Source organism: Antechinus flavipes, chromosome 1 (genome assembly GCF_016432865.1).
Source record: "Antechinus flavipes isolate AdamAnt ecotype Samford, QLD, Australia chromosome 1, AdamAnt_v2, whole genome shotgun sequence".
Taxonomy (NCBI): domain Eukaryota; kingdom Metazoa; phylum Chordata; class Mammalia; order Dasyuromorphia; family Dasyuridae; genus Antechinus; species Antechinus flavipes.
In genome coordinates this window covers 452,090,424-452,104,128 of record NC_067398.1, presented here as the reverse complement: position 1 = coordinate 452,104,128, position 13,705 = coordinate 452,090,424, and the positions used below count along the sequence as shown (strand labels likewise).

The 13,705-nt window shown below is 34.2% G+C and overlaps 1 protein-coding gene across 2 annotated transcripts in view; it reads right to left on the bottom strand.

Moving 5' to 3' along the window:
• Window positions 1–13,705, bottom strand: part of SLCO5A1 (solute carrier organic anion transporter family member 5A1) — a 395,082-nt gene that overhangs the window by 109,476 nt on the left and 271,901 nt on the right. The gene's annotated exons all lie outside the window — the stretch shown is intronic.

Below are 13,705 nucleotides of genomic sequence, written 5' to 3'. Positions count from 1 at the left end.
AAAGACATCAGGAGGATGAAATCTTGACTTGCAAGTGAATTGCATTTAAGTGAAGCAGAACTATGCGAAGTCATTAGTCTCATTCTGTCCTCCAGGGTCATTTGAGTCCAGTGGCAAGACATGAGTCAGGATGACTGGAGATGACCCCAGATGCAGGGGGAGATCTTGTCCTTTTTAAGCTAAGGTCTTTCCCAGTTCTCAATTGGAGCCAATAGTAAAGAGAATGGGTTAGGAACCGTGTTAATCTATCTTTTAGCACAACATGAAAACAACTGGAAAAATCTCTTGTCCTACTGAAAAAAGTTCAATAAGATCACCTTCTTTAAGTAAAGTTAAGTTTTTTTATCATGACTTAGGTTGAAGTGGTTTTATATCAAAAAATTTTCTTAATGTTGGTTACCATGGTTTTTTAAGTGTTACAATCAGGTTTGACCTTTTTTTCACTTATGAATTTAGAATATTAAATTTCTTGATCACAAAGAAATCTAGATAATTCATTCTTCCTCTAATATCCCCATGGCTTTTTTCTGTCCCTCTTACAATTCCTTTATATTTTAGAAACATTCTTAACTTAGATACAGTCTGGATACTGATCAGAATTATGTTTCTTAATAAGGAATTCATTCATCCATACATATTTTCAAGCATCTATTGTGTGAAAAACATTTTGTGTGCAAAGACTAGGGGAGATGCAAAGATAACGTTAAAAAAAAAAAAAGAGCTACATCTAGGATGCAATTAAATCCTTAAATAATCAAGTTACTTTTGCTCTTTCCTGTAAGTAATGCCATTCTTACAGTGAGGCAAATGAAAATGAGCAGAGTGACTATGCATTTTCTTAAATATCTGCTTCTAAATAAATGTTGACTAATCTTATATCTCCAGTTACACATGCCTACAGTTGGCAATGCAGCTTCTTAGCACCTGTTCTCACTTGTTCCACTATTTCAAAAGAGAGAATCTTAAAGGAACATCTGATTGCACCAACCATGACTGAGCCATTAGACACTTGCCATTTTTAAACAGATGCATAAGTGGTAGAAGTAAAGTGCAAGCATTTGATGATAGTCACTGTAGGCATTTTTATTTTTTATTTTTTAAAAAAGCATAGGTGAATAAATTCTTCCATCTTTTTTTATTACCTGTTACAAATAAAGAACAGAGAGTTCATTTTAAATTACAAAAATTCATACATACAAAGAATAGAGAATTGAACATGAAACTTTTTGGTGAAGAAACTCCCACTAAAATTCAAGCCACCAAATATGTTTAGCACAATTTGCACATGTATCAACTTTATCATATTGCTTGCTATCTTAAGGAGGGAAAAGGAAAATAAGGGAAGAAGGAAGAAAGAAAAATTTGGAACTCAAAATCTTATAAAAATTCCATGTAATTGGAAAAACAATTAAACACCATTAAGTGAAAATAAAACATAATAAAAGTCAGGCCACCATATTCTCTTCAACTTAAAATCTTAAGACAGTGGTCTATAGAAAAGGACTTGTTGAACTTTTTCTACTCATGACCCCTTTTTGTCCAAGAAATGTTTACACAACTTCAACTATATAGATATATAAAATAGATATTCAAATTAAACATTTACTGATGATAAATCATAAAGAAATTTATTTTAAAACAATTCTTTGGTAATTTTAACTATTTATTAAAGATGAAAGCAAATTTATATACTAATGAGATGGATTCCTTAATTTTTTAACAGAAAGAATTAGATCTTGGTGAAATATTTAATCCCTTTCATTGTTGCCAAATTTTTCACAACCCTCACATTTGGGGATCATGATCCACAGTTTAATAAGGTTTGCTCTAGAGCACTTGAGATTGAGTGACTTGTTCTGAGTCCCACAGAGAGTATGTATCAGACGCAAGATTTGAATTTGGTTTCAGAAAAGCCTGAAAAAATTTACATGAACTGATGTAGAATGAAGTGAGCAGAACCAAGAGAACATTGTATACAGTAATAGCAAGATTATGTGATGATCAACTGTGATGGACTTGGCTCTTCTTAGCAATGCAGTGATTCAAGAAAATTACAATAGACTTGAAATGGAAAAATACCATTTGCATCCTGATAGAAAACTATGGAAACTGAATGTGGATTGAAGCATAGTATTTTCATCTTTTTTGTTTGCTTTTTCTTTCTTTTTTTATAATAGCTTTTTGTTCTTCAAATACATGCAGTGTATCCACCTTTGCAAAACCTTGTGTTCCAAATTTTTCTCCCTTCCTCTCCAATTCCCACCCCACCTAGACAGCAAGTAATGCAATATAGATTAAACATATGCAACTCTTCTAAATATATTTCCACATTTATTATATTGCACAAGAAAAAATAGATCAAAAGAGGGGAAAATGAGAAAGAAAAAAGCGCTGCTTTTTCTTTCCTATAGTTTTCCCCTTTTGGTCTGAATTTTCTCACAAACCTGACAAAATTTTAGAAAATTAGTGATCCTCTGGCTCTGATTAAGTGCCCTAAAAATGATTTATTACATTAGAACAGTAATTCAGTGAAGTCAATGTTAAGTCCCTCCAATGCCCAAGTCCTTCAATAGCTTTCCTACCAGCTAGACAATAAAGTCTACAATCCCTAATCAGGCATTCAAAAGGGTTCACAATTTGGATTTTATCTACCATTAAAGAAACAGAATGTAGTGGAAAAAGTACTGCATTAGGAATCAGAAGATATGGATTTGAATCCCAATTGCTCTGTGTAAATGGACATGAATCATTTAATCTCTGTTAGTTTCAATTTCTCAATGTCCAAAATCTGTCTCCCTGCCAGAGTTGTTATGAAGATTGAATTATATTATCTATATGATATAATGAATTGCCCATTGAAAAGCATATAGTTTTTTAAAAAGGAGAGAGATATGAAGAATAGGACATAAAAACAAGATCTGAAGCATTATTTCTTAATCCGAACTTTTTCTTGTTGTTCTAGTTGTTTTTCCATTGTATCCGATCCAACTCTTCAGGACCCCATTTGGGGTTTTCTTGTCAAAGATATTGCAGTAGTTTGATATTTCCTTCTTCAGTTCATTTTACAGATGAAGAAATTGAGGCAAGTAACTTGCTCAGGTCACACAGCTAGTAAATGCATATTTGAAGTCTGGAAGCTGAATGTTCCTAATTCCAGACTCCGCACTACATCCATTGCAACACTTCGCTGCCATTAATCCAGGCAACAGCTGGCCAAATATTTAGATGTTCTACTTTCTCAGTTTGCTCAGTCCTTCACAATAAAGGGCATTAAGACTTAAAGAAAAGGGACTAGCAGAAAATATGTGGAAGGGGAGCAGCATGCAGGGAGAGAGAGAGCTCATACCCATCACCTGCAGATTGGTTGACAAATTGTGATATGTAAGTATACAGAATATTATTGTATCATAAAAATTGACAAGGTAATTTCAGAGAGTCTTGGATAATAGGAATTGATGCAAAGTAAAGTGAGCAAAAACAGGGAAACAATTTATACATGGACAACATTATAAAGAAAAATCTTTGAAAGACTTAAAAAACTCTGGTCAGGCAATGACCAACCATGTCTTCAGAGGACATATGATGAAATATATCATTCACCTACTTGACAGAGAGGTGACACAGTCAAAATGCAGAAAGAGACAAGTATCTTTGGACAAATCACTATTTGGATTTATTTTGCTTTATTATGCTTTAAGGATTTTTTTCCTTTTCTCTATTTTTAATTGGGAAAAGAAATTATGGAGAATGAAGAGTTAGCAATAGTGATGAGGGAAAAAAGAGAATAGAAGGAAGTTCAAAACAATACTGACAGGACAGTACTAAAGTAATGTATGGGATTTTTTTGTTCACTTTGTTTTAAAACAGTATAAAATAGAGATTCATGGTTACAGATACAATTATCTTTCTTTTTCTGCAGTGTATATGGAAATATTATTTTTTTGATATTTAAGTTCAAAATCTTAAAAATCAAAAACAAAACAAAAAATATACCTATGAAACAGTCCTTGATATAAGATGAATTAGGGAGTAGGAATAGAGTACTAAAAGTAATTCCCAATAAAATTTGGGAATAGTACCTAAAAATAAAACAAAAATAATGTAAATTACTGCCTTTTATTTGCTTTCCAGAGTTTTCTAAGGACTAGAAAGAATCCTGGCAGTAAATCTGAAAATTTTTCAGCACTCCACATGGCTATCTGTACTCCAACCAAAACAAATATTTCTGCAGTACCCAATTGGAGTTTATACTGCTAATGATTGATTGGCTACTGGGAACATAAAAAGACAATAGGGAACCTTGTGTAAAGTCTGTTTTGGAGGTCAGGATTATTATGTACCTTTTTAGTCTTATATATCATTTTTATTATAAGGAATTTTTAAAGTTTAAGTAGAATGATTTAATTATCTCCATATTCAAATTCTAATTAATTAGGTTGTAATGAATATTTACTGAAGTGAACGCCTCTTGCCTCTTCCCAACCCAGACATCACATACCTCCAACTGAGAGTCTAACAGAAGGTAACTGAACAAAAATTGGAAGGTCAGCTGTATTAGACATTTGAGTCCCATTTACATAAAAGGTGAAACTCACAATAGGACTGTATTATCACTACTAACTTGGATCCCACAGAATCTAAGAAATGGAAAGGATCTTAGAATTCATCGAGTTCAACCAAAACATAGTGATCACCCGCCCTTTAATGGAAGCCCTTGAGGGAAAGAGAACTGGCAAGCTCTTGAAATAACACATCTCATTTTTACATGGCTCTTGCTGATAAGATATTTTTCCTCCTATTTAACCTAAATTTGCCTCATACATTTCTTCTAGTTTGGCTTGTAGGTCCAAAAGGAATGGAACATTCTTCCTTCAAATATAACCTTCACTTAACCTTCAAACAATTGTATGTATTTATCATGTCTCACTTTCAAACTCCTTTTCTTTAGATTAAACATCTTTAATTCCTTCAACTGATGCTCTCACATAACCGGACTCAAGGCACTTCACCATACTGGATGATCTCCAACTTGTTGATGTTATTCCTAAAACTTGGTACCCAAAACTGAAAACAATTTCATGTATTGTATCTGACCACTAAACTTCTTTCAACATATTTTAAGATTAAATTACTTTTTTTTTTTTGCTAACACTCTTAAAGTTTAAGGTCTATTATCTTAAATTACCAGTCCAAAAATTCATGTTCAAGTTAAACATCCATCAGGGACAAAGATTTGGAGACTAAGACAAATAAGAATGGATAATCACGTGAAATACTTGTTTACTTATCTAACTTAGATTAAAGAAGTTCATATTATAGTTGACTCAAAATTGTTGATAGAAAATCATATACAAAACAATAAAATATAACTCAAGAAAACTTTGGCCTATCTTCTTTCGCGGCTCTGTTCTTTTAACAATCCCTAATTTTTTAAAAATATTAAATGAAAAATTGTATTTGATACTTTGTAATCAAAGGGAAATATTTCCAAATCATTTTTAGTGCTCTGGCAATAGTACAATGCACTTAATCCATCTGCCATTCCTGATCTTGCATTCATTTCAGCACAAAAGCAAAACAAAAGAAAATTAATCTTCTGAACACACACACATCCTGAAATTTCTTCTTTTGATTTTGTTACTGAATGCTAATAGTATCATTAATTCTACCCATCATTCATGCTTGAAGCCATGTCTTCTTTCTTCTCATTAATCAGAAAATTATATTAGCTCTTTTTAATGTCCAATATCCATCCTCTTCTATCTATTCTCATGTCAGCAGTTTAACCTAAAATTTCTTCATTTCCTGAGACAGAATAGTATTAGATGTGAAATCAGGAAATATGAGTTCAAATCCTTCCTTAACCACTTATAATTTCTGTGACCTTATACAAGACTCTTAACTCTCTGAACTTCCAATTTCTAATCTCTAAAGTGAGGAAGGAGGACTAGATGACCCCTAATGAATTTTAGAAGCAGTTAGGGAATAAAGTGGAGCTTAATATCAGGAGACCTAAATTCAAAACCATCTTCAGATGATAGTTCTGTGACTTTGAACAAGTAACTTGGCCCCTGCCACAATTTCCTCAATTGTAAAATGGAAATTATAATTGTATTTATCTACCAAGACTGTCATGAAGATCAAATGAGACAACATTTGTAAAGCATATAGCACAGTATCTGATATATATTAGGTACTTAATAAATGCATGTTCTATTCCTCTTCCAGATCTATGTCTATTCAATACTCCTATGAGTCTATGACACTTCATAAGCTAAAATAATTCAAATCACCTAATGTATCTGGCCTTCACTACTCCATCATTCAAAAACTGCAAATGCCTCCTCATTATCTACATGACAAATGCTAAATTTCATATCCTTTCATTCAAAGGAAGGAAATAAGCATTTACCAAGTGCCTACTATGCACCAAGCACTGTGCTAAGTAGTTTAAAAATATAATCCCACTGATCAAAGCCCTCAAAACTTTCTGGCATTATCTAACATTCCTTCTTTCACAAATATGCCAGCTCTGCCATTCTTTTTTATTCACTGCCTCTGCCTCTATATCCTTCAACTCTCTCTTTATCTGAATCATACCCGTCTTTTAAGACCCAGCTCAAAGCTCCTCCATGAAGTCTTTTCCTGAAAACTAGGAGACTTCATTCTTACCTGAACTCACTAGCATCTTTTATCCGTACTATTCAGAAGAACCAGAAAAGAAAGTTCTTGTAACCCAATTCCTTGGCATTATTAAATGATTCAATTTCTCTCTCTTTTTCTCCCTCCCTCCTCTTTTCTTCTCTCCTCTCTCCTCTCTCTCTCTCCTCTTTCTTCTCCTGCTTTTCCTCCTCCTCCTTTTCTTTTTTTCTTCTTCTTTTCTCTCTCCTCTCTCTCTCTCTCTCCTATTTTCCTCCCTTTCTCATTTATGACTATCCATATTTGTAATGGGTTTCTTGCCTTCTCAATGGGTAAGGAGAGAGGGAGAAGGAAGAAAATTTGGAACTGAAAATAAAATTTAATTTTAAAATAAAAGAAGCACTTGAAAACTAACAAGCATTTATTAAGTATCTACTATATATGTATATGTGCCATATATATATATGTATGTTTGTATATATGTATGTATGCCAGGTAATAGATATCAGGAATAAATATATAAATACCAGGAATACAAAGTGATGACTAGGTGACAAAATGGATTAACATACTAAACTTGGGAATGAGGAAAACCTAAATTCAAATTCAATAAAATAGAGATAGCAATAGTACCTATCTCACAAAGCCATTGTGAAGACCAGATGAGAAGATATAAAAAGAAAACATTAATACTTGGAAACCTTAAAGTGCTATATAAATGTTAGCTATTCCTATTAATTGTTAGCATCATTGTTTCCTTAGCAAAAAGGTTAGGAATAAAGGGAAATGAAAGTTGATAGGCATCTTGGGACACACAGTGTTCACCAAGTTGCCTTCATTTAACTCTTAAAATTGACCTGCACACCTTTTTCCCCTTTATTTTTCTTGGAGTTTTTGTTTGTTCGTTTCTGTCTTTGTAACAAGGCTAATATGGAATATTTTTACATGACTTAACATGTGTAATTGATATATTCCTTTCTTCTCAATGTCTGGGAAAGGAACAGGAAGGATAGAATTTAGAACTCAAAAAATTTTAATGAATGTTAAATATAAAGGGAAAAAAAGACTGAGTTTCCCAAGTATTCACATGAATAGTTAGTTCATAGATCTCACAGTTTACCTAACCTCTAGGATACAAATTTGGTGTGATAATGAAATTGTCTGAAAAACCTTTTAGAAAAGTCTTCTTCATAAAGAATGATCAGTCAAAGTATAAAATGGACTTTGCTTCAAAAGACATTTTAGAGCTATTAACAGTTACTAAACCATTAACTTCATGGCAAAAAAAAAAAAAAAGTCTTGGCTATACTCTTTAACTCACAGGAAAAAGGATAGAGGCAGTGGGGAATAGGACAGGGAAAAAAATCTTTCATGGTAACAAATGGGCCTATAAAGCCTGAAGAAATAACTCAAATGTTGAAAAGCATCAAAATGTCTTGGAAATTATAAGCAGAATCAGTAACTGGATGATAAATGGATGAGCTTCAAGTTGCTGTTCCATCATCTTAGAATTCAAGTTTCCTTTTTACTTAGTGGAGTGTTTCAAGGATTCATGATTTCATAGCTATTGGCACTCTGTACCAAATCAATTCAATAAAGGACTTTTAAATGTCTATTATGATAAGATACTGAAAGTATCTTTCAGGGCTACAAAGACAAAAACAACAGTCTCTCTCTCTGAGGAACTCATTCTACTAAAACCATATAATGTGCCCACCCCCCAAATAAATACAATGTAACATCAAATAATTTTCAAGAGGAAAAGAATGAGAACATCTGGAGGAGAGGAAGAAATTCATAGGAGGGAGCACCTAAACTATGTTTTTAGGAAGAAAAAATGCCATAAGGCACAAGTGAAGAAGGGGTAAATTCCATACTTTGGGAAAAGTCTATACACAGAAATAAGGCAAAAAATGGAAAATCAAGTATGGAAACAGGCGGCAGGCTAATATGCCTGAAACTGTGCTAATCGTGATTAGAATAGTTTCTGTAATGCCTAAATAAACAAATTTGTATGTGCTATACCCCGCCCCCCGAAATGTTTTCCTTTATGGCCATTCTTGTGTTGATGAATTTTCTGCAACTTACCTAGAACTTACCTTAGAACTTAGGAAAGCAATAGTAAATAAAAGTCTAGACTTAGAGTCAAAAAAGACAAGTTCAAATCCAACCTGGGTGACTCTCCAATTACTTAAATCTCTGACAGCCTCAGTTTGCTCAACTATAATATGGGGATAACAGCAGCATTTACCTTACAAGGTCATTGTGAGTATTAAATGATACATATAAAGAGCTCTGCAAAATTTAAAACTGTAATGGGCTGAGGGTTGAGTTGATGCACTGAGGTCCCAAGCACATGAGGCTAAATAGTAATTGGACCATACTCTATTAATATATAAGCTTGGAGAAAGAATGGCCCCCACCCACTCTTTGTCCAAGTCCTGATGTGTTGTATAGGAAATGACGATTTTGGTGGGTGGAGGCAGGGGAGTGGAAAAGAAAGGGGAAGGAGAGACTGCTTGCATTGCGATAAGGCCCTTTGAGCTCAGATCCCCCTCTGTTAGCTGGCTTCCTGTCGCAGCTGCCCATATTGCTATCGCAATCTTTCTTGCCCATATTGCTATCGCAATCCTTATTCACCTCTTCACTTCAATAAAGATTGAAGATTTTTCCCTTAACCTGAATTCCTGACTCCGGCTTGGAGAAAGAATGGCCCCCGCCATTCTTTTAAATACGCGGGTCATTACATAAAACAATATACAAATGCAATCCATTGTTATTGTTTATATGTATTATATATTTTTTAAATTTTATATAGTGGGTGTGTGTGGGGGTGTGTAAGCCTTTTCCATCATGATAAAACCTGATATTTGTGACCAAGCTGCATGACCTTCAAAAACCTTCAAATCACCCCCATATTATGATAAGATTTTAAAATCCAATCTTTGTGGATATTCCATTCTCATATTACCTAATGATTAGCTGCAGTAAAAATGACAGCAAAATGTTTGTTATCTGAAAAAGACAGATTCTGAATATGTTTTATAATATTTACTTTCATAATTTTAGCGAAAACCAAAAAAATGTCGACCAGCTGTTGGATACACATATGTTCCCTGGAAAGCATGCAACTCTGTCAAGAAACACCTTCAATAGGTAAAGCAATAGATAAAGCTCAAGGAGCTGAATACCAGAAAATTGAAACATTAGTCAGTCGGTTTCCCTGAAAAGATTCAAGTCTAAAGCAAAACTTTACTATAACCTGAAAATCTCTACTCTCAGCAACAAAGTGAATGAGACAGCTAAACATAAGGTAAAATTGTATTAAAGGGTGCCATTTGTTAATTTTTAGGTTTTTTGTTGATTATAAACACTACAAAACTTTTGGTGAGGATTTTTTTTCCAACCAGTTCAATTCAGTTCAACAAAGTATTATTATATGCCTGATGCTAATAAGCCATTAGACTAGGTAATGGAAGTATTTATTATGGGAAGGGGTAGTGATTTAACCAGCAAAAGGAAATACTAATATGCTAATACTTATATTTTCTTTTTAGGGCAGCTAGATGATGCTGTGGATAGAACACCAGCCCTGAACTCAGGAGGATCTGAGTTCAAATGTGACCTCAGATAGTTAGAAATTAAGTTATTTGCCCTAGGTAGAGCTGGGATTTTAATCCAGCTCTTCTATCTGCTAGTGATGTGGGAAAGATTAGTTTCTAGATTCCCATCCCCTCCTAGTGAATGTAATTACCCTTTGACTCACAAATCCTGGTCCCTTTGAATTCCAATAGAAGATCTGGACCTGTCCCAGCCCCACCCGGATCTGAGACAACTTTGGGGCTACACCCAAAAGCCCCTGAGCTAAGTCTCCTATTATAAAAAGGCCACACTGGGAACCCCACTTTGCAAAGATTCCAAACATGCTAGCCATGTGAGGACCCTCTGTCCACTGGACCCTCTGTCCGGTGCCCTCCTTATCTCTACCTTTGCCTATACTTTAACCTTGCTTACCCAATAATAAACCTCTTATCAATCTAGCTCTCCGACCAATAAGTGCTTTTATTGGGGACTCGCCCTGCTACTAGATACCATTTACCGCTATATCCTTGCGCTGAATCCAAGAGGGTTGCAGGGGAGCTTTGCTTGACTCCCTGTACCCAAAACCTGCCACTAGACCTCAACTAAACCCTAATCTCATTTAGGTACCCCAAATCTAGACCTCAACACTAGTTCACATATTTGTTTATATATGTGATATATTGTTTATATAGAAAAAAATAGGTCCTGTAAAAAGGTCCTTCCCTCATTTTGAAGCCCCCCAAAAAGGGTCATCATTATTCTGGTCTACCACAAGCTAACTTTGTGTCAAGCTTCTAATTAAACAATTGGCTGCTAAGCCAAAATACTATGGATTACTGAAAAAATGATCCATCCTTCAATCTTCTTTCTGGCCACAGAGCACAAAGCTCTCTCTCTCTCACCTGGTCCCAACCATGAACACATCCCTGCCTAAGCCAGTCATTACTGGGATAGTGCCACTTCATTTTTGCATCCTCTTTCTTTTAGTACAGCATTTTATTACTCTGTATCACCCAGAGTAAGTTATTTAACCTATTTGGCACTCAAGTTTCCTTGTCTATAAATAGACCTGTTTCCTCTAAACCTAAAATCCTGAGATTCACAGTATCATCAATTAGGATGAGAAGGAAGCGTAGAAATCACCTAATCTAACATCCTCAATTTACAGAGGAAGAAACTATAATCTGGAGAAGTTAAGTGATTTACTCAAAGTCACAAGAGACTATGTAAAGTGGCAAGTACCAAGAGCTATTCTCAAAGATAGGATGATCTGGATTCAAATCCTGCCCCTAATGAATATTGGAGGAATTGATGATAATCTCAGTGCTGTAGGCCAGTAGTGTCAAATTCAAATAAAAAGAGTGCTCATTAAAACATACATAAGAATTCCTATTGGGTAAATATTGACTTAGAAAACTACATATTAACATTTTTCTGTTATTCATTCTGTCTGATTCTATACGACTTTATAGACATTGTCTATGAAATTTATTTGGCAAAGATACTGGAGTAGTTTGTCATTTCTTTCTCCTCTGTATCACCATTTTATAGACTTGCCCAGGAGGTCACACAGCTAGAAAAAGTTTCAGTTTGAACTCAGATCTCACTGACAACAGGTCCAGTATTCTATCCATTACACCATCATGTGCCCCTCACTACCTAACATATTTGACATTAACTATTTTTATTGCATTTGTATTTATTTTGTTAAATATTTCCCAATTACATTGTAAAACTGATTCAGCTAACGGATGTTGCCTGCCCCAGAGTTGGGTTGATTCTGGGTACTCTCTAGAGTAACAAACTGCACAGATATCAAAATGAATTGACTGGGAGGGATTTTTCATCAGCTTAAGATTGAATTTAAAACCTAAGAAATCTTTGACTGAACTGTATTTACATTTAAAGGTTTATATTTAAAGTAAGTTACTACAAACATAACTAGGCAAAAAGGAAAGAATGATCCTATGCTTAGCTTTATCAGTATGCTTTTCTTTCCTCACTTCACACAACTAAAAGGAGAAAAGAGATTTGAGAGTGAAGGACCTGAGGGAATCTAAGACTATCAAGGGTCAAATGGGACAATTATTGGGCAAGTAGTTTTTAAATGGACGATGAACAAGGAAACCTTTCAGAGATTAAAATTGGGTTGCATTCAGAATGTTATTCACCTAGAGAAGAACATCAGAGAAGAAAGATTAATTTAGAAGGATAAACTTGAATCTGAGAGTGCTGGTTGTGTACTTGTAAGTGTCTGTGTTCTTTGTACTAAAGAACTTGACATCTAGGGAAAATAATTTCCTATTAAGAATGAGAATCCTCATTGCTAATATTCTTAAGGGGATGAGACAAACCATTCCAGAAGGACAAAAGAGCAAAAAAGTTTCGCCAAGCCAAGACTTTTGCAGGTTCCAGGTTACTATTTTTAAAAGATAATTTTAAAAGGAGAGCTTCTAGATTTGACCTAAAGGAGTATAGAGAACTTACATGCCTAATTTCTCATGAAAATGAAATAGTATTATAGCTAAATGTTCAGCTGAAGCCAAAAATTCAAAGCAGAGAAAAACTTCTTAGCCATGTGCCTTTTGGGGCTATATTTGACAACAGTTGGCAGACACTCCATCTAATTAGGTGAAATCAATACAGAGTAGGTTATGAAGAACAGTCCAAAGATGCTAGCAAAAGAGATCAACAACCTTGTAAGTTACTACAAACATATTCCCATTGTGTATGTCTTTCCTTTTATGTTCTATATTTAAACATCTCTCTCTCTCTTTCCTTTCTCTCTCTCTCTCTCTCTCTCAATCTCTCTTTTTCTCTCTCTCTCTCTCTTTCTGTGTGTGTGTGTGTCTCTCTCTCCACCTGCCCACATGTGCATGCACACAAACATATATGAATATATCTATACATAACTTTTCTCATTGATAGTGTTTGCATTTGTGATAGGAAAATATTTTATTCCTAATTTTCTTACTGCAAGGTTCCATTAAATGCCTTTACCTTGTATCTTCTGACCAATTATTAAAAATAAATTCATTGGTGGGGGAATCATGAATTATGGTTTCTGTGACTGAGCACCTGAAATGTAGGGAAACTTCCTCTGGGAGATTCACATTCTGGGAAAGGACATACTTCTGGTGCTATATCAGTAATAAAGTCACAGGCTATAGAAATAATTGAGTGAATATATACAACCTCTTATATATATACAACCTCTTATCCTCAGTCTTCTCAAATGCAAAAAGAGAGAATTTACGTTATGATCGCTAATATTTTTCATCTATGACATCAAATGTTTTTGTTTAAAAATTCGTGGATTTAAAAAAAATCTTTAAGTTCCTATAACTGACATATATGACATACATTTGATATTTAATTTCTCCCCAGGAACATAAAAGCAAAAATTGCTATGTAACTTCAATTGTGAAGCTAATAGGGCTATAAGTGACATCTATTATGTAAAGAATAAGTCTTAACAAATAAC